An 18,569-nucleotide genomic window follows, 5' to 3' on the forward strand; every position below is an offset into this window, starting at 1 on the left:
GATGGGCCTGGACAGACATGCTGTAGCTTCTGCAGCAGGCTTGTGTGTATTAATCCTCTGGTGTACTGTAAAGCCCCCGGGTTTTCTTAAATTCAGCGTCTGTGTTTAAGACTGAGCACAACTGACCCATAATCGCCATTTTCTGAGAGGCTGTAGAGGAGTTGATTAGACATTAGATGGCGACCAGCCGGGCATACATGGAAGATTGCAGTACAAACATGAACATTTGCATGGAGCGGACATGCATGTTTGTTTCTCTGGAACAAGGAGTGGTATTATTATGTAGACTTCTCTGCCGCCTACATTGAGAACTATTGCAATTCGACAGGAAAACTTACCTACCTGGTCTATTCTTCTCTGAAGAAGCCTCTGGTAAGATATGTTTGCCATGGTCGGGGAGGACCTAAAGTTCACTAGTCAGGCCACAAATGGGCTGAATAAGGTCATTAATGCCTCATTTCCAATGAGTGGTACAGTACGGTTCGGTACGGTACGCAATTTTTGCCGTTTCCATTGTCAAAAGTTGTGAATGGTACCCAAATACCGAACCGTACGGTACCACTTTTTTTCGGACCCTTTCGTTGGGGTACCAAGCACATTAGTACCGTACCAACAGGGTGGAGCTACACTTTTGAGGTACTGTTGGCGGTGGAAATTATATATTCTATATTATATATAGGCTTACCTGTAGGTAAAAGTTAAAAAGCGGAGTATAGTACCGCTTTAAAATCTGAAGCTGAGCTATTGTGTTCTGACAGGGGGATGCCCCCTCTCTACCAGAACACACTGGCCAATGGCTGAGAGTGCTGATCAGGTGCCGATCAGCAGACCTTTTTCGGTCATGCATCTTTAACAGAAGATGGCCGAACAGTCCACTTCTCTTGGACCGGCTGCCGTACACACCGACCAAATTTCGGCTGTTTTTCTATTGAAGCGGACAATGCCGCCCGATATTTAGCATGTGTGTACATCCCTTAACTGAACTTGTGGCCTCGCCATGCAGGCATTGCTAGGTGCCTGCTCACGTTCCTTTAGTTATCTTCAGAATACTATGCGGCGTATGCGCCATAAATAGTGAGCTATTATTAAATAATCAATGAAATAGTAACACCCTCTTTTTTATGTTTGCTCCATGGTCTGCCTTCTTCGGTCCCTTGCACCTTTCCATTTCTGCCTTCTTCGGTCCCTTGCACCTTTCTATTGAGGCCAAACACTGCACTTGGTGGCCAGTAGGGGGATATGGGCCAGGGATGGGCAATAGAAACTGAAAAGAGTTCCTGGGTTTATGGAGATACCTAAAGAATATCTGAAGATGCCCTATCCTAAGTACTTGTGACCTCTCTTTGGTCCGCTTCTTCAGCCCCTTTCTCCCTTTTGTTAATGTCTCCCACCACACCTGGTGGGTTAAGGGCCGTACACACTTGACGAAAATCGGACGAAATATCCTCCGATTTTTCTCTGTCTTCTCAGCGTTCATAACCGTTTTTAGTTGACAGTGCATAAATGTTCACAAAATTTCTCGTCCCATTTTTCTTTTTTTGGCACATTTGTTCCTAGACTTCTGGGTTGTCAGCAACTTCAGATCATGCGCGGTCTTTCGTATCCAATTTTTCACGGACGTACTGCAAACACATTAAACGAAAAACGGTCGTCTGGGGACGGACGAAAAAAATTTTGGTGTTTGTCCCTCCGTTTTTTTTTCGTTCAAAATGTCGGCATCGGCTGCTGAAAGTTGTGTACACACTAGGCGAAAATCGGACGATTTTACCTCGGGCGGGAATTTTCGGCTGATTTTCTACTAGTGTGTAACCCACTTAATAGGGAGAGAATTGACCAGGGATTGATAAAGGAAGCTGTGATTGATAAGATTTCTGGGGTTTGTGAGGATACCAGGACCCGCCATATATCGGGACATGCCCTCTATATTCCTGTGACAACTTGAGAAGGTAAGGTGAGCCCACAGGTTCTCACTGTGAAGTCCAAGGCCACCCAAACTGATCTTTTTGTGGTGAAATCAACCAGTGGTTTCTGGTGTCCCCTGCCATTCAGTGGCGAGATTTTTCCAAGGTAGTTTTTTGGCGCAACCCCTTCTTGATTTTTTTCTTTTAGGCAAAGTCAGTCAGTAGAGGGTGACCCCATTGCTTGACCGAAGTCTGCCTAACCAGGCTGGATGTTCAACTATTCTCTGTTTCTCTGTAGGTAGCTTCAGTCAGTATACATGGGATGTATGGGAGGTTCTATGACTTCACTATTGGCACTTTTCCACTGCAAGTACCGGCTCGGCTCTACTCGGCCCTGCTTGGCCTGGTTTGCTTTTCCACTGCTGGTACCGCATGGTACGATGTTGGAATGGTTCGGTACGGTATGGTTTGCTTTTCCACTAAAGTAGCACTAAAGTTAAGTGGGTGGGATAACAACGGGGTGGGTGGGATTCTCTGACCAATCAGTGGCTAGTAGTGACTGCATGCGAAGGATTGTGGGATATGGTACCGGGTATGGTACCTGTTGGAACCACAATCGAGTTGGTACTGTTTTTGAGAGCCGTACCGTTCGGTTCCATGCAGTGGAAAAGCGCCGCCGTACCGTACCGAACCGTTCCTACACTATACCATGCGGTACCAGCAGTGGAAAAGCACAAAAGCGAGCCGAACCGTTCGGTTCCATGCAGTGGAAAAGCGCCATATGTTTCCTAAAAACTGTTTATGCGGCAAGTCCTAAGAGAACAGACAATGGCAACCAATTATGTGACCAATGCCGTTCTCGACTCCTACCATGCTTTCCCATTGGCTTTAATTTGAAAAGCAACAGATATTTTGTAAATTTCTATTCTTCTCTGTATTAAAAACCTCAAAGACTACCTTCTGTATAGAATAATTATTTTTTTTTTCTGGAGAATAACTTTGACCGATATCTCCCATTTCTTCAGCCATTATGGCTGTACCAAGAATGTTGCCTTCTGATATTTGGATTGTTGGATTTTTGTCTGTTCCCCCTCAAAAATAAACTGTCCCGTGCGTGCCTAGCCAAATATATACTTGTATCCACAGAACATGGCCTAGATATGTCATCCCTGAGTCACTCTGCTGAATCAATAAACAGCAGTAACGTTAAGCCAATTTTTTTTTTTTTGGAAGTCTGTCTTTGGCTTGATGTCCCAAGCTGGCGTGCTGGTTGTAAACACCAGGCTATGTTCCCATTGTAGACAGATGCCGCCCCCTCCAGGTGTCTCATCTCTTTCCCTTTCATTGATGTCAGCTGCCCACCCCCTAGTTTACCAGCTGCCTCGTTTTTTTGGCCCTGACGGCGTGCCCGTACTTCAGCCGCAGGCCTCCAGGAAATTGGAGGATGATCGCATCCTCCTGGAGACAAAATTTCCTGTCTGGGGTGGTCTTTGGCGGCATTCAGCTGCAAAAAGAGTGACACGGTTGGCAGCTGACCAGCTTGCTATGAAATTTTTATATAGGTTTACAGCCTATATGTGACCTGCCTAATTTGAGATACCTTTACCCCAAAAAAAATAAAAATACATTATTACTGATGATTAAGACATTTTATCCAAGTAATTTTCCTCTGGCTCTTATAGGTTTAAAGAGACCCTTTCATTTTTCAAATTGTATGTTCTTTTCAATAAAGTGAATTGATTTTAAACATGACTAAAAGGGAGGAAGATGCGTAACAAACCGAAATTTTAAGACCCTGTTCACACAGGGGCGACGCTACTTGCTGGGGCGACCAGTGAAGTCGCGGTGCACGCTCGGCGCGACATGCACGGACTTCATATCATTGAAGTCAATGCAGGTCGCCTCCAGGTCACCCCAAAGTAGTACAGGACCCTTTTTCTAAGTCGGAGCGACTTGTGTCGCTCCTATTAGAACAGGTCCTGTGCTAATCTATGGCAGGCGACCCACCGCGACTTGTCAGGCTAGTGTGACCTGGGTCTAATGGTTTTGTTTACAAGCAGGGACATAGAAGAGGAAAAAAAATATTGGATGAATAATGGAAGGGCAAATGAGTACCATTAAACAAGTATGCCAAAAAAAGATTTTTAAAATTTTCTATGACTATGTACAGTAGGGTAAAGAAGAAGCCTTGGCAAACCAAACGTGGTTCCAAGGCTAAGAAATGTATTTACAATGTAAAATGAAAAGTGAGGAGATTTGGGGGTGGTTTTGGAGAGAATGTCAAGGTAAGGAGCAGTTGGGGGTATGTGGTGGGGGACGCACTGCTTGGTGTTAGTATGCATACTGAGGTTTGACCTTAGGGTGGTATTGGGCATTGTGGTAGAGGTTGCCCTTTAGATCTATGGTATGAAGATGTAGCCAAGGGAATGAGAGGATAAAAATTGTGGTGTTAATATGCAACTGTGTATGTCTGTTCATTTTAATTATTTTTTTTCCTTCCTTCCAAAAAAAGAAAAAAATATTAATTGTTCGGTTTATGTCACAAGGTATCAAAATGGACTGGCGCTCTGAACCTCTTTTAGGGCGTTTTTTCGAGGTTTAACTTGATGTTTTCTAGGTACACCAGGTATAACACCTTACATAATATTATTCTGCAGGTTTCCTTTCGAAAAGGGGCAAAGAGTGCCAACAGCACCTCGACCCAGCCTTGAGGAAAAGACTCGATCATCTGCAAGTCTCCTGGCGGGACTTGGCAGCATCCCACACCTCTCTCCGAACTGAGCTGAGATCTTTATATTACTAGTCCCTGCGCTTGCTCCTGCGCTTCCCCTCGCGCTCATGAACACTGGTCTGTCAGTGAAAGCACATACACATCTAAAGAGCACACTCCTGTGCAGTCACCGTCATCGGATTGAAAGTTAAAAACATTTTATATGGCCTTTACACAAGACATTATCCATTAACACAGCAGCTGCCTGTTTGGTGCAGTCTCGTAACCGGAAGAGCTTTTGTGTCTAATGCTCTTATCTGGACTATACACAAGGGGGCACACTTTTCAGAGTGGTTAAACTAGCTGGTAAGCCGGGTCATTATAGGAGGTATGTGTTCCAAAGAGTAGAGAGTGCTTTAAGACCTATCGGAAGAGGGGGTTGTTGACACCTAATGAACATCGGAAGTCAAAGAAACATACATTTAAGTCCTAGTGATCAAAATGGACCAGCAGCCTTCACATGAAAGGGCTTGAGAGAATAAGATCCAAGAACGAAATCTTGGAAAAAGTTTGGTTGAAAACCTGGAGGCAATTTTTCAAAAAAAGTTTTGAAATTTCACCTGCAATTTGTTTCTTGCTTGAATTTCTCAAAATTGAGTTTTTTTTTTTTTTTTGTTTCCCAGACAGGTTGCAGGGAAAATTTGCAAAAGTTGTCAAAATTTGGCAAATATAAGCCAACTTTTTTTGTTTTTCATCAGAACTAATTTTCGTGAATTTATATTCTTTTGTATTTGAAGTTTTGCCTTACCGGGGGGAGTTGTGTGAATGGATTCATTGCTTACCAAGATGGCTTTGGATAAGCCTCATTTCTCTTACTTCTACTTTGTAGCCATCACGTGGATCGTAAGCTGGCCATATATACAAGAGCACGTCTTCTGTTGATCCTAAAAAAAAAAAAATTTGAGACCGTTTTTTGACTACCTTCACATTCGAAGGCGCCATTTTCTAATGCAATTTTTTATTTCTGAATGTTCTAAATAATTTTTTTTTGTATCTGGTGCCTAATGGCACGGCTTATGAATGCTTGTTTAATAATATTTCTTTACTATTTCAAATTGGAATTTATTTTTTGATAAATACAGTATATATGGCCAAAAATAGGCAACCTGTTGTCTTCTGGCTGCTGGTGAAATAAAGTCCCAGCATGCACTACTAACTAGCAGAGACAGATTGCTTATCCTGTACCAAAAATATTATCTATATATTTTCTGTGTTTCATTTTAACATGCATATGTTTGTCTTTCTTAAAGCCTTATTCGAGCCAATGGGGTTTTTTGTAAAATTGGGAAGAGTTAATATTTCTGTCAGGTTTTGAGGTTTTCTCCAAGAATAGAAGCATAGACCGCAATACAAAAATGGTTGCATGTTTTAATGCCTCCCTCTTGTACTAAACTTTATTTGGGGGGGGGGTTTGGCTCTTGGGAGGAGAGCTTTCACGTTACAAAACAGGAATTAGAGAAATCTCTCCGATTAGGGTTATAGATGGCAGTTAAATCCTGACGGGAGCATTAACTCTACCCTGCTGTATTCAAATCAAAAAAGGTTTGGCTTGAGTTGGGTTTTAAAGAGTTCTTCAACCAAAACATACTGTGGCGTTGCTATGAGGCAGAGGAAGGGTCTTAAATTGTTCTTCCTTTGGAGGAGCAGTTCTGTTTTTTTGTGTAAGAGGCTATTCTGAAATCTAGCTAGTGGTAAAACCCCATACCCCAATGAGCGGCCAGTAGGTGGTGGTCAAACCCTATACCCCAATGAGCGGCCAGTAGGTGGTGGTCAAACCCTATACCCCAATGAGCGGCCAGTAGGTGGTGGTCAAACCCTATACCCCAATGAGCGGCCAACAACCCAAAGAACCTACTTCAACTGATCAAGCTGACCCACTAAAAATAAGGTAAGATAACTGGCTAAAGATGGGTAGATACCTTCCGAAGAATGTTTGGCTGAGAGACAACAACTTCTCCTGTAGCATTGGTATCCACTTCTCTGCCTGACAGAGATGAAGAAAAATGGCCATTCTGAGGTCCAGCTAGTGGTCAGCGCCCATACCCCAAAGACCTGCCAGCAAGACCACGAGCCCATTTCAACTAGCAGAGTAGTCCTCCTTGCAAATGGGATAGCTCCAAATGGATAGATACCTTCCTAAGTATGCGCAATCAAGTGACAAATCCTCTGTAAATAGAATGAGCAGCCGAGAGACAAATACTCTGTAGCTTCAGAATCCATTTCTCTTTCCTTTGTAATTCCCTACATAGCCTAGAGGTAGATATGTGGAGCTAACATCTCTTAGAGGGCTGGATTGGGCACAGAATTTTCAACAAGTCGATGTAGTCCCCAATGGCCTAGGCATCCTAAATGGTGTTAAATCTTGGACAGGATCAGACCCTTTATGGCCACCATAATTTTTGAGTGGCCTTCCACTGCTTCATAGGAACTCTGAATAAAAAGTATTGAAGAATCGTTTATTTATTTTAACTCTTGCTTTGGTTTCATGAGATCATTTTTTGAAAACTGGTTTCTTATGTCTAATTTTATGTACAGACCCCCACTTGGCAGCACCAATACTCTGTACATTGATCACCTTCTATGCTTACCCACACACACTGCGATGGCATCCGTACCTGCGTTAATCCGGTTTCTGTTATTTCTAGGAACTACTGTGCTCTCAGCTGTGAATCTATATCTGGCCCTCAAGAAGTCCTCATCCAGGTCCTGGATGACCCAGTAAGTTCTCACCAACCTAATATTTCTTTGCAAGGGTAGCTGTAGTCTACTTGCATTAGATGCATGCTAGAAGTTATTGAAATGTACAAAATGTTTATGTATCATATTCTATGATAAATATATTTTCACTTCTTGGCTAACAAAATATTAATACTTAGGGAATTTATTGATAAATGTTTGTTTTTTACACAATATTTACACAACTGTCACCTAAGCCTCCGTTCAGATTAGGTCGCTCCGACTTAGGGGGCGACCTGTGAAGTCGCGTGCAGCGCGACTTCGGCGCGCGACTTGCACGGACTTCACATAATGGAAGTCAATGCAAGTCGCCTCCAGGTCGCCCCCAAGTAGTACAGGACCCTTTTTCTAAGTCGGACCGACTTGTGTCGTTCCTATTAGAACCGGTCCTGTACTACTCAATAACCGCGACGGTGCACGACTTGCCAGGCTGACCAAGTCGCCTGACAAGTCGTATTAGTGTGAACCGGCACTAAGAGTCACACCGTGGAATGGTGTTCATTGGAATTCAATCAAAAATACAAGAAAGCTGTGTGAATATTGTGGGAAAACCCCCCCCCTAATGCTTACGATTTCAAGCCAGCAAAGAGAGCTGTTTACCAAGCTAATGGTAACTGCTATGCTGAATAAAACTTGGTTTCATAAGTAGAAAAAAGCCACGTGACCAAGTTCAACCAAAAGACCAAATTAGAGGAAAAAAAAGCTTTTCTCAGAACCTTAAACCTTTTAGCTGATCAAAAGAGCTGATCAAAAGGAAGGCAAACAAGTCCATTTCTAAAGCATATTTCTATATACAGCAATACATAGCTATAGTGCTCCCACTGGCCCTCCGATGCTGGGGCACTATAGTGCTCCCACTGGCCCCCCCTGATGCTGGGGCACTATAGTGCTCCCACTGCCCCCCCCTGATGCTGGGGCACTATAGTGCTCCCACTGCCCCCCCCCTGATGCTGGGGCACTATAGTGCTCCCACTGGCCCCCACTGATGCTGGGGCACTATAATGCTCCCACTGCCCCCCCCCGATGCTGGGGCACTATAGTGCTCCCACTGCCCCCCACTGATGCTGGGGCACTATAGTGCTCCCACTGCCCCCCCCGATGCTGGGGCACTATAGTGCTCCCACTGCCCCCCCTGATGCTGGGGCACTATAGTGCTCCCACTGCCCCCCCCTGATGCTGGGGCACTATAGTGCTCCCACTGCCCCCCCCCTGATGCTGGGGCACTATAGTGCTCCCACTGCCCCACCCCTTATGCTGGGGCACTATAGTGCTCCCACTGGCCCCCACTGATGCTGGGGCACTATAGTGCTCCCACTGCCCCCCCCCCCGATGCTGGGGCACTATAGTGCTCCCACTGGCCCCCACTGATGCTGGGGCACTATAGTGCTCCCACTGCCCCCCCCCTGATGATGGGGCACTATAGTGCTCCCACTGCCCCCCCCCCTGCTGCTGGGGCACTATAGTGCTCCCACTGCCCCCCCCTGATGCTGGGGCACTATAGTGCTCCCACTGCCCCACCCCTTATGCTGGGGCACTATAGTGCTCCCACTGCCCCACCCCTTATGCTGGGGCACTATAGTGCTCCCACTGGCCCCCACTGATGCTGGGGCACTATAGTGCTCCCACTGCCCCCCCCCCGATGCTGGGGCACTATAGTGCTCCCACTGGCCCCCACTGATGCTGGGGCACTATAGTGCTCCCACTGCCCCCCCCTGATGCTGGGGCACTATAGTGCTCCCACTGCCTCCCCCCCTGCTGCTGGGGCACTATAGTGCTCCCACTGCCCCACCCCTTATGCTGGGGCACTATAGTGCTCCCACTGCCCCCCCCCCCGATGCTGGGGCACTATAGTGCTCCCACTGGCCCCCACTGATGCTGGGGCACTATAGTGCTCCCACTGCCCCCCCCCCCGATGCTGGGGCACTATAGTGCTCCCACTGATGCTGGGGCACTATAGTGCTCCCACTGTCCCCCACTGATGCTGGGGCACTATAGTGCTCCCACTGGCCCCCACTGATGCTGGGGCACTATATTGGCCCCCCCTGATGCTGGGGCACTACTATATTACTCCCCCCCCCCCCCCTAACGATGGGGCACTATATTACTACCCCCCCCCCCCCCCCGACGCTGGGGTACTATATTGCTCCCACTGACCCCCCCACGCTGGGGCACTATATTGCTCCAACTGGGACCCCCCCTGATGCTCAGGCACTATATTGCTCCCATTCCCCCCCTCCTGACACTGGGCACTATATTTCTCCCACATTCCCCACCCCCTGATGCTGGGGCACCATATTGCTCCCACAAAATACCCCCCTACCTCCAAAGCGGGAACACAATATTGCCCCCCCCCAGTTACTGGGGCACTGGCCTCAGTGTGAGTCTTGACCTCCTTAAGACTAAAGGATAGTAAACTGGTCATATGGTCACAAAATCGGTTTCCTAAAGGGAGCTGTCTACTTGTTACTATATCCATTACTTGTTACTATATCCATTAATTATCAACAACATTACAGTTGGGAAATGTTTGTACAGACAGGTTAGCATTTTCAGAAGAAAAGATTAAAAAATGATCGTCTTGTTTTTATAATGTTTTATAGGTTTGCTGTGTAATATTTTGGTGATCCTTCATTTTGTTTTTTTGTACACCTTTGTTGCCACTAGAGGAAGCATCTCACTTTAGGAGCTTAAAATGACACTGTCATTAAAAAAATATAGGGATTGCCATTTCTGGCTGTCTTTTAAAAATGCTATTTGCATGGCTGTCTCTGACTTCAAATTTTTGGGTTACAGACACAAAACAAGCCTCATCTTCTCTACCCTTCTAGATCATAGACTGTAGCGTTCTCAAAGGAAAGGTCAGCAATGGTAGCCTCCATACTTTTCTCATGATTTAATCACTTTGAGAGCTTTGTACACTATTGCATGTATTTGTACAATCCCCCTGCACTCTACACGGTGGCAAGACCAAACAACTTGACTGTGTCTTTAAAGAGAACCTGACCTCCCAGAAGCTGTGCACAAAAAACTTGCAGAGGACAAATGACTAATCTGTAGTATAGCCTTTTGGCTTATTTATTTTTTCTTAAATATTGACAATGCACCACGTCTCTTGATGAAGGCGACCATCTTGGTAGAGACTTTCCTACCTCATGTCAGAGCTGTCTCCCTCATAATTGGTGAGGGCATATTCATAAAGAAACAAGCACACAGAATGCATTAACCACTTGCCGACCAGTCACGTTGACTGTACTGCGGCAAAGTGGCTCGATTCCGTCCAGCGACGTAGACCTACGTCGCTGGACTCCTCCCCCTGTAGGCGGCGCGCTCCCGCTGTTTTCAGTCACAGCGGGAGTCGGGCCAGGGGAGGAGCGGTGGCGATCGCCGCTGCTCTTCCCCCATTGTCGGGGAATCGAGTTTGGAGATCCGCCCGCTTGTGTAAACAGAGCGGGCGGATCTCCTAAGTGACAAACAGTGACAGATTGCAGGATTCAGCATAGCTGAACATGCGATCTGTCCCTGTGTCACTCAGTCACCTCCCCCCACACACGTTAGTAAGCACCAGGCATACATTAACCCCTCCCTCTACAATAAAATTAACCCCTTCCCTGCCATTTTTACAGTAACAGTGCATATTTATAGCACTGATTACTGTAGTAATGTCACTGGTACCCCCAAAAGTGTCAAAAATGTCAGTCAAGGGTCCGATCTGTCCGCCGCAATGTCGCAGTCCTGCAAAAAAAATCGCAGATTGCCGCCATTACTCGTTAAAAAAAAAATACCAAAAACGACAGAAATCTTTCCCTTAGTTAGTAAACGCAATAACTTTTGCGCAAACCAATCAAAATATGCTTATTGTGATTTTTTTTTTTTTTTTACCAAACATAGGTAGCCGAAAACAAATTGGCCAGAAATTTTTAAAAAATTTTCATTTTTTACAATTTTTTGGGGGGGGAATTTCATATAAAAAAAATGTTAAAAATATTGTTATTTTTTCAAAATAAACGCTCTTTTTTTGTTTATATCGCAAAAAGTAAAAATCGCACAGGTGATCAAATACCACCAAAAAGCTCTATTTGTGGGGAAAAAAAGGACGCAAATTTTGTTTGGGTACGGCGTCGCACGACCGCGCAATTGTCAGTTAAATTCTCACAGTGCCGAATCGCAAAAAGTGGCCTGGACGTAAGACCGCAAAATCCTCCGGTGGTAAAGCGGTTAAGCAGAAACAGGGAAATCCTTGCACTGCAGGCCCTCAGGTGCAGCTTCCCCTCCAGCAAGGAGGACAGCACAGTACAGACATTCCCAAATCTCACTCCAAATCTGGTGAGACTAGCATTTAGAGGCAGCTGTTCCTTAGATCTCACCCTGCAAATATACAGCCATGAGGCTCAAGGTACAAGGGTGACTAGGCACGGGATGTGCACCTCCCTTATTTATTTTTACAGGAAGAAGTCAAGACAAATAGCACTGCAATGAACCTTTCTAGAGGTTCCATTTTATTATGAAAAACCTTTTTGAGTTCAGGTCCAGTTAAAAGTGGCACTTGTCTCTCCTTTGCACCCGTATTTCATGAACAAATAATTGTTTTGTCCTATTTGTTGTAAAACTGGATGGGTTTGTTTAGATGCACACTGTGTGGGTGTTTAAACAGATGCTCATCCATGAACTTCATTGTTCATTTCTATTGAATGGTGCCTGGGTTGGGGAGGTCATAGTCTTCTCTTTTATACTTCTAGTAAAATGCTGGTAACCTTATCAGCATGCTTATGAAAATCTTTATTAAAAAAGAATAGCACACACATGCAAAAGAAATTACTACCAAATTTGAAGACAATCCATAAATAAAAATGGGGATTTGGTCCCACCATATGGCCATATAGTGCTCAAGCCCACCACTACGTCAAAGTACCCCATTATCAGTGGGTCCTACACTATCCATAAAAAAGAGATGCATCCAGCCTTTCTAACCCTTGGAGACAACACTCCTTGCTGGGAAAGATGTGCAAATGCACTACAGGGGACTCCTCCTAGGAAAATCTTTGTACAGTATATTTGTGAGGTCAGGCACTGATGTTGGACAAGAAGGCCTGGCTTGCAGTCTCTGCTTTAATTCATCCCAATAGTGTTCTATCAGGTTAAGGTCAGGACTCCGTTCAGGCCAGTCAAGTTCCTCCACCCCAAACTCGCTCGTCTATGTCTTTATGGGCCTTGCTTTGTGCACTGGTACGCAGTCATGTTGGAACAGGAAGGGTCATCCCCAAACTGTTCCCACAAAGTTGGGAGCATGAAATTGCCCCAAATGTCTTGGTAGGTTGACAGCCTAGGAGTTCCCTTCACTGGAACTAAAGGGCCAAACTCAACCCCTGAAAACAACCCCCCCCCTCCTCAACCAGAGGATTTGGACTAGTGCACAAAGCAATGTCCATAAAGACGTGGATGAGTGAGTTTGGGGTGGAGAAACTTGACTGGCGTGCACCCAGTCCAGACCTCAACCCGATAGAACACCTTTGGGATGAATTAGAGCGGCGACTGCGAGCCAGGTCTTCTTGTCCAACATCAGTGGCTGACCAAATGGGTTGGGTGCACATCCATGGGGATGCTGGGAATGCTTTATTTGGTGTGTTTGGGTGCAGATCTATGGGGGTGATGGGAATGATTTCCCTGGTGTATTTGGGTGCACATCTAGGGAAGTGCTAAGAACGGGTTATTATTGGGTGTATTTGGATGTACATCTAAGGCAGATATTGTGAATGCTTCTTTTTGGTTTGTTTGAATTTACATAGGGGATACTGCAAATGTTTGTTTCTCTTTTGTTCATTGAAAAACACAGCTCTTCGTCTTCTTGACCGTAGGGTTATACTGCTCCCTACAGGAGTAGGACACTAGGCAGAGAAAAAGCTTGAACACGCCTATGGGGCACCCCCTGGGGGGTATGCTTCCACTTCCTGCTATAGGTATTCAGTTTTATTTTCTGCCTAGTCGGGAGTAAGGACCTAGTTCCTTGCTGGGATCTCTGGTCCTGGTCTTTTTTTTTTTTTTTTTTTTTACATGGATTTTTTTCCTCTATTATTTTGTTCCTGTGAGAGCTACAATCAAGTGCTGGACTGGGCGACAAACTGGATAATATAGATCCTTAGGGTCCCCCCCAGTCCGGCCAGCGAGCACAAGCAGCTGAGGATCCATGCAATTGCAGCTGGGCCTCCACAAAAATGTAGGCTGCGGCCTGCTAGGCCATGTGGTCAGCTTGGCACCTCCCTTGAAAGGGGTACTGCTGTGGGGGAGCTTCATTTTTTTCGACAGCCTTGCCGCCATTATTGTGTGGGACACCTGCTCTGTTTTAGTGAGGGTACCCTGCCTGCGCTTCGGCGTCATGGCGGGCAGCCCCCTTTTTTAAGAGGGCTAAGTCCCATTATGTTCTTTTATGGAGGGCGACCCCCTTGTTTTTTGCAGGGACCGATAGATGGTCCATTGTGAGCCCTTGGCCGGCGTCCTCTTTGTGGCCTCCCCTGATTGTTTTTTTTTTCGGGGTGAGCTTAGTATATAGCGACCCTACTGAGTCTGCGTCCACACACCCTGAGTGCTCAGATAGTGAGGATGATTCCTCTGCTGCACTGGTGGATGCACGGTTTGTGTCAGTGCATGAAACTTTAAAATGGAGCTTGCAGCTGATGCTGCGTCGGAGGTACAGGTTCCTTTTGGCACCCACAGGCCCTCCAAAGCGGCAAGGGTGTTCCTCTTTCCGCTTACCTTGACAACCTTGTCACAAAACAGTGGGGTTGTCCAAAACGCAGTGGTTGCTAAGCATTTTTGCTTGCGGTATCCTTATGTGTATTACCTGCGTTACATGTGGACGGTTCCATCTGTAGTGGACTCACCGTTTTTCAGGTCTAATTGAACTACCTTCCTTCCAGTTGAGTAGTCCCGGGCCTTTACAGGTCCAGCTAATAAGAGGGCCGAGGCTCTGGCCTTCCATATGTGGCTGTGGCTGGTTCGGGGATTAGGCCAGTATTTACTATTGCCCTGGTGTTGTAAATTCTGACTGAATGGGCTAAGCTTTTACGCCTGGGACCTGGAGGAGAAGCAGCTCCCTCCTGCCTTGGTGGAGCTGGCAGATCAGTTGGTCCAAGGGCTACAGTTTGTCTGTGACGCCTGGTTGGATGCCGCTCCCCTGCTTTCTAAACTGTCTGTCTCAGCAGTGGTCCTACGGCGCATTATCTGGCTGAAATGCTGGTCTGCGGACCAGGCTACTAAGAAGGCATTGTCTGATCTTCCATTTGTGCGGGATCGCCTGTTTGAAGCTTCCTTGGACGACATCATCAATGGCTTTACAGGGGGGAAAGAATGCTTATCTTTCTCAGGCTTCCAGGGGTAAAGAGTCCCGTTACAGACGGGGACCCTCCTTTTCGGCCCACAAGCAAATTTTTTGTCCCTTAGGGTCTCAAGACAAGGGATCCAAGCCCTTTCGGGCCTCCGCTGGAAGTTCCAAAAAGTCTTGGTCTGGCAAACCATTAGCAGGTGCTGCCAGACCTGTGGACAAAAATCTCTCCGCATGAAGGGGCACCCTCACCCATATCGGGGGACGTCTTCGCTGCTTTCTGGATCCATGGACCTCACTGATTCAAGACAAGTGGGTCCACGAGGTCATTCGCTCCGGCTAAAAGATCGAATTTCAATCATATCCTCCGGGAAGGTTCTTCCCTTCCAACCTGCACTCATCCCCAGATCCCTTAAAGAGTTTCTATGGGGCGGTGCAAGATTTGTTCTGTCAAGGGATGATTGTTTTGGCTCCAAGGTCGGAACGTTTTCAAGGTTTTTACTCAAACCGGTTTACAGTTCTGGAAGGAAGGCGCGAGGTGCCCCCAGTACTGAACCTCAAGGTGCTAAACCGCTTTGTGCGGGTACAGAAGTTCCGCATAGAGTCCATGCGCACGGTGGGGGCGTCCCTACATGAGGGGGATAGTCTGGCCTCCATCAACATCAAGGATGCCTACCTTCACATCCGAATATGGGTTGCCCATCAGCGTTTCCTCCGCTTTGCCGTGGACGAGGAGCATTATCAATTTGTGGTGTTACCCTTTGGTCTCGCTTCCACTCCTCGGGTCTTCACCAAAGTGTTGACCCTGGTTCTAGCATTACTGCTTCAACAGGGAGACTGCAGTACTGGGATACCTGGACGATTTTGCTTTTACGAGCAGAGTCTTTGTCTGCCTTGTTGGACAACTTGGAGATTACTCTGCAAACGCTAAGGGAGTTTGGTTGGATTCTGAATCTTCAGAAGTCTGCCCTGGTTCCATCCACTAGCCTAGTCTATCTGGGTCTGACTCTGGTCCCGTCCTCAGCCAGAGTCTTTCTTCCTCGGGAGAAACTTCAAAAGTTGCAGGAGACAATTCGGCTTTTGCTGACCAGCAGATGGTCTTCTCTTCAGACTTGCATGCACCTGTCCGGGTTGGGAGGCATCTTCGGCACAGATTGTGCTCGGGGTCTGGTCCAGACTTCCAATCAATGTACTGGAGCTCTGAGCAATCAGACTTGTCTGGATCGTTGGACAAGTCGTCTCCAGGGGTGTCCGGTGCAAATTCAATCACCAAGGGGGCACAAGAAGTCTCCTGGTTGCTCGGGAAGTAGCCAGCATTCTAAGGTGGGCAGAAATCAGCCCTCTCTGCTGTGAACTTTCCTGAGGTGGAGAATTATCAAGCGGAGAATTATCAAGCGGACTATCTCAGTCAACAAGCGTTAGACCAGGGAGAATGCTCTCTTCTTCCGGAGGTGTTTCATCAGTTGTGTCCCGGTGGGGTACTCCAGATGTGGATCTGTTGGCCTCTCACCTAAACGGGATGGTTCAGAGGTTTGTGGCACGGTCTCTGGGTCCTCTATCCGTCGCTACAGACGCTTTAGTGGCTTCTTCGAATCAGTATCGTCTGATTTATGCCTTTCCTCTTCTCCAGCTTCTGCCGAGACTACTGCGCAGGAAGGGAGAAGGGATTCCGGTCATCCTAGTGACTCCAGACTGGCCTCGCCAGTCTTGGTACGCCTATCTGGTACGGTTGAGCTCCAAGTTATCTGGTTGGTTATGTTTAACCTTGGGGAAGTTTTGTTTTTTCTGATGTTCCCACCCCTCATGTTTGACACTGCTTTGGGACGTCCATACGGTCAAGAAGATTAAGAGCTGTGTCCGTCAATGAACGAACAAGAAAATGGGATTTTTCTCTTACCATAAAATCCATTAATGTGATGTTCATTGATGGACACAGCACCCTCCCCTCTATGGAGTTGGGTTTTTCCTTCTGACACTGCTTGTTAAAAACTGAATACCTATAACAGGAAGTGGGAGTATACCCCCAGGGACTGCCCCATATGCGTGTTCAGACTTTTTCTCTGCCTAGTAGGGGGCAGTATAACCCTACGGTCAAGAAGATGAAGAGCTGTGTCCGTCAATGAACATTAGAGAAATGGATTTTACAGTAAGACAAAAATCCCATCAAAAAGACAAAAATCCACATCTAGGAATGGGAATAATAACTTTTTTAGTGTTTTTGGAGACACTGGGGCAATGCTGGGATTAGATGCTTTGGTTTATTGGAGGTATTTGGGTGTAAATCTAAGGTGGATGCTGTGAATGCTTCCTTCTGTGTTTGGGTGTACATCCAGGGTGATGGGAATGTTTACTTTGGTTGGTAAGGTTTGGCTGGCAATGTTTACTTTGGTGTGCTTTGGGTTCACATCTAGTGGGAGGCTGGGAATGCTTCCTTTTGGTGAGGTGTGGGTGCACCTCCAGTGAGATGGCAAGCACGCTTTCTTTTGCTGTGTTTGACGTTGTTGTTGGAAGATACTACATTGGGTGGGACGGAGCAGATCCTTATTGAGCTTTCGCATTGAGCTGGCCACACATCGATCGAAATTCGACCAGTTCAGCAGGGACAGGCTGAATTTCGATCCATGTATGTGCTAGCTAGTCGATCTGTGTACAACCAGCCTGTCAGCCCATTTTTCCGGATGATCAGTGCTGTTGGCTATAGTGGGTAACACTGATCATTGTATTTTGCCAGTGGGAAAGGCTCCCCACCAGCAGAATACAATACCACAACAGGAGTACCCCCCCCCCCCCCACATTGAATGTGTAGACAGGAGAATAGAATCCAATTTTTTTTTATTTTTTTTCTTCATTTTCTTTCATCCTGCTGGTTGAACGAAAATTTTTTTTTAAAAATATTAATGTATGGGCTGCTTTAGGAAAAGCAGAGGATGGAAAAAAGAAAAATGGTATCCCGCCAGGTCTTGTGCCCCAGGAGGTGTAAAACCAAAAAAGAAAATGCAATACTTGCCTTTCTGGTGCTGTCCCCCACAGTAATTCCTTTTCACCACTAGATTTCTTCAGTCTTGTAGGTTGACTGACGCTAACTTCCTGTAAGTGCAGGGTGTCATGGACACACCCCTTGAGAGGGTGTCACTGGGCACCCTACACTAGTGTAAAATCATGCAGAGAGCGGTGTGGATGTTTTCCCATTACTGCTGCTCTCTGCATCGAACAACAAGCTAGTGGGAAGAGGGCCCTGAGCATAATGGGATCATCTTGAAGACCTTTGTAAACGGGAAGTACAAAATACACCCTGGTGAGAGCCTTCAGTGACTTTGGGTTGGGTGTTGGCCCAGAGTTGGACATTGAACTGAAATTCACCATCCTCATCAGACAACAGGAGACTTCCTGAATCTCTCATAGTTACTGATTACTGGTGCTGTGTGAAAAGCCAGAGCAGAAAATACTTAATAGGGAATAATCCCAGAAGCAAAACCAGGCTTCTACATGTGGCTGCCCACCAACAAGCAGGGAAAACAAGCTAATAGGGATAGCATGAAAACTTGAACCCCTCAGCACTTGGAACCTTTTATCTTTCAGTTGCCAAGGTGGAACGGAGGCTCGTATAGGTAATGGGGAACTAGAAAGTAGTTGTCAGGAGCTGGTGGTGTCTCGGGCGCTGGTGGTGTCTCGGGCGTCTTCTAGCTCGTCACGTACTTGATTCTGAAGCTCACGCTTATATGTGACGTTTCACAGAGAATTGTGGAAGCTGGAAGAGAACTGTTGAGTAACCTTTTTCTTTTTTTCTGAGAATGCAGAAGTTAGTCCTCATGGGAAATGATATTTAAAGAGAACCTGTCTGTTGGAC

General features: G+C 46.3%; 1 protein-coding gene across 2 annotated transcripts in view; it reads left to right on the plus strand.

The window, feature by feature from the left end:
- The first annotated feature begins 7,161 nt into the window (after window positions 1-7,161).
- KDM6B (lysine demethylase 6B) overlaps window positions 7,162-18,569 on the plus strand; it is a 69,997-nt gene continuing 58,589 nt past the window's right edge. For both annotated transcript variants that reach the window (XM_082255393.1, XM_082255394.1), the window contains exon 1: window positions 7,162-7,389. The gene's annotated coding sequence lies outside the window, so the exon portion shown is untranslated. The remainder of the gene's footprint in view (window positions 7,390-18,569) is intronic.

Source organism: Pelophylax lessonae (assembly GCF_965119305.1).
Source record: "Pelophylax lessonae genome assembly, chromosome: 4".
Lineage (NCBI taxonomy): Eukaryota > Metazoa > Chordata > Amphibia > Anura > Ranidae > Pelophylax > Pelophylax lessonae.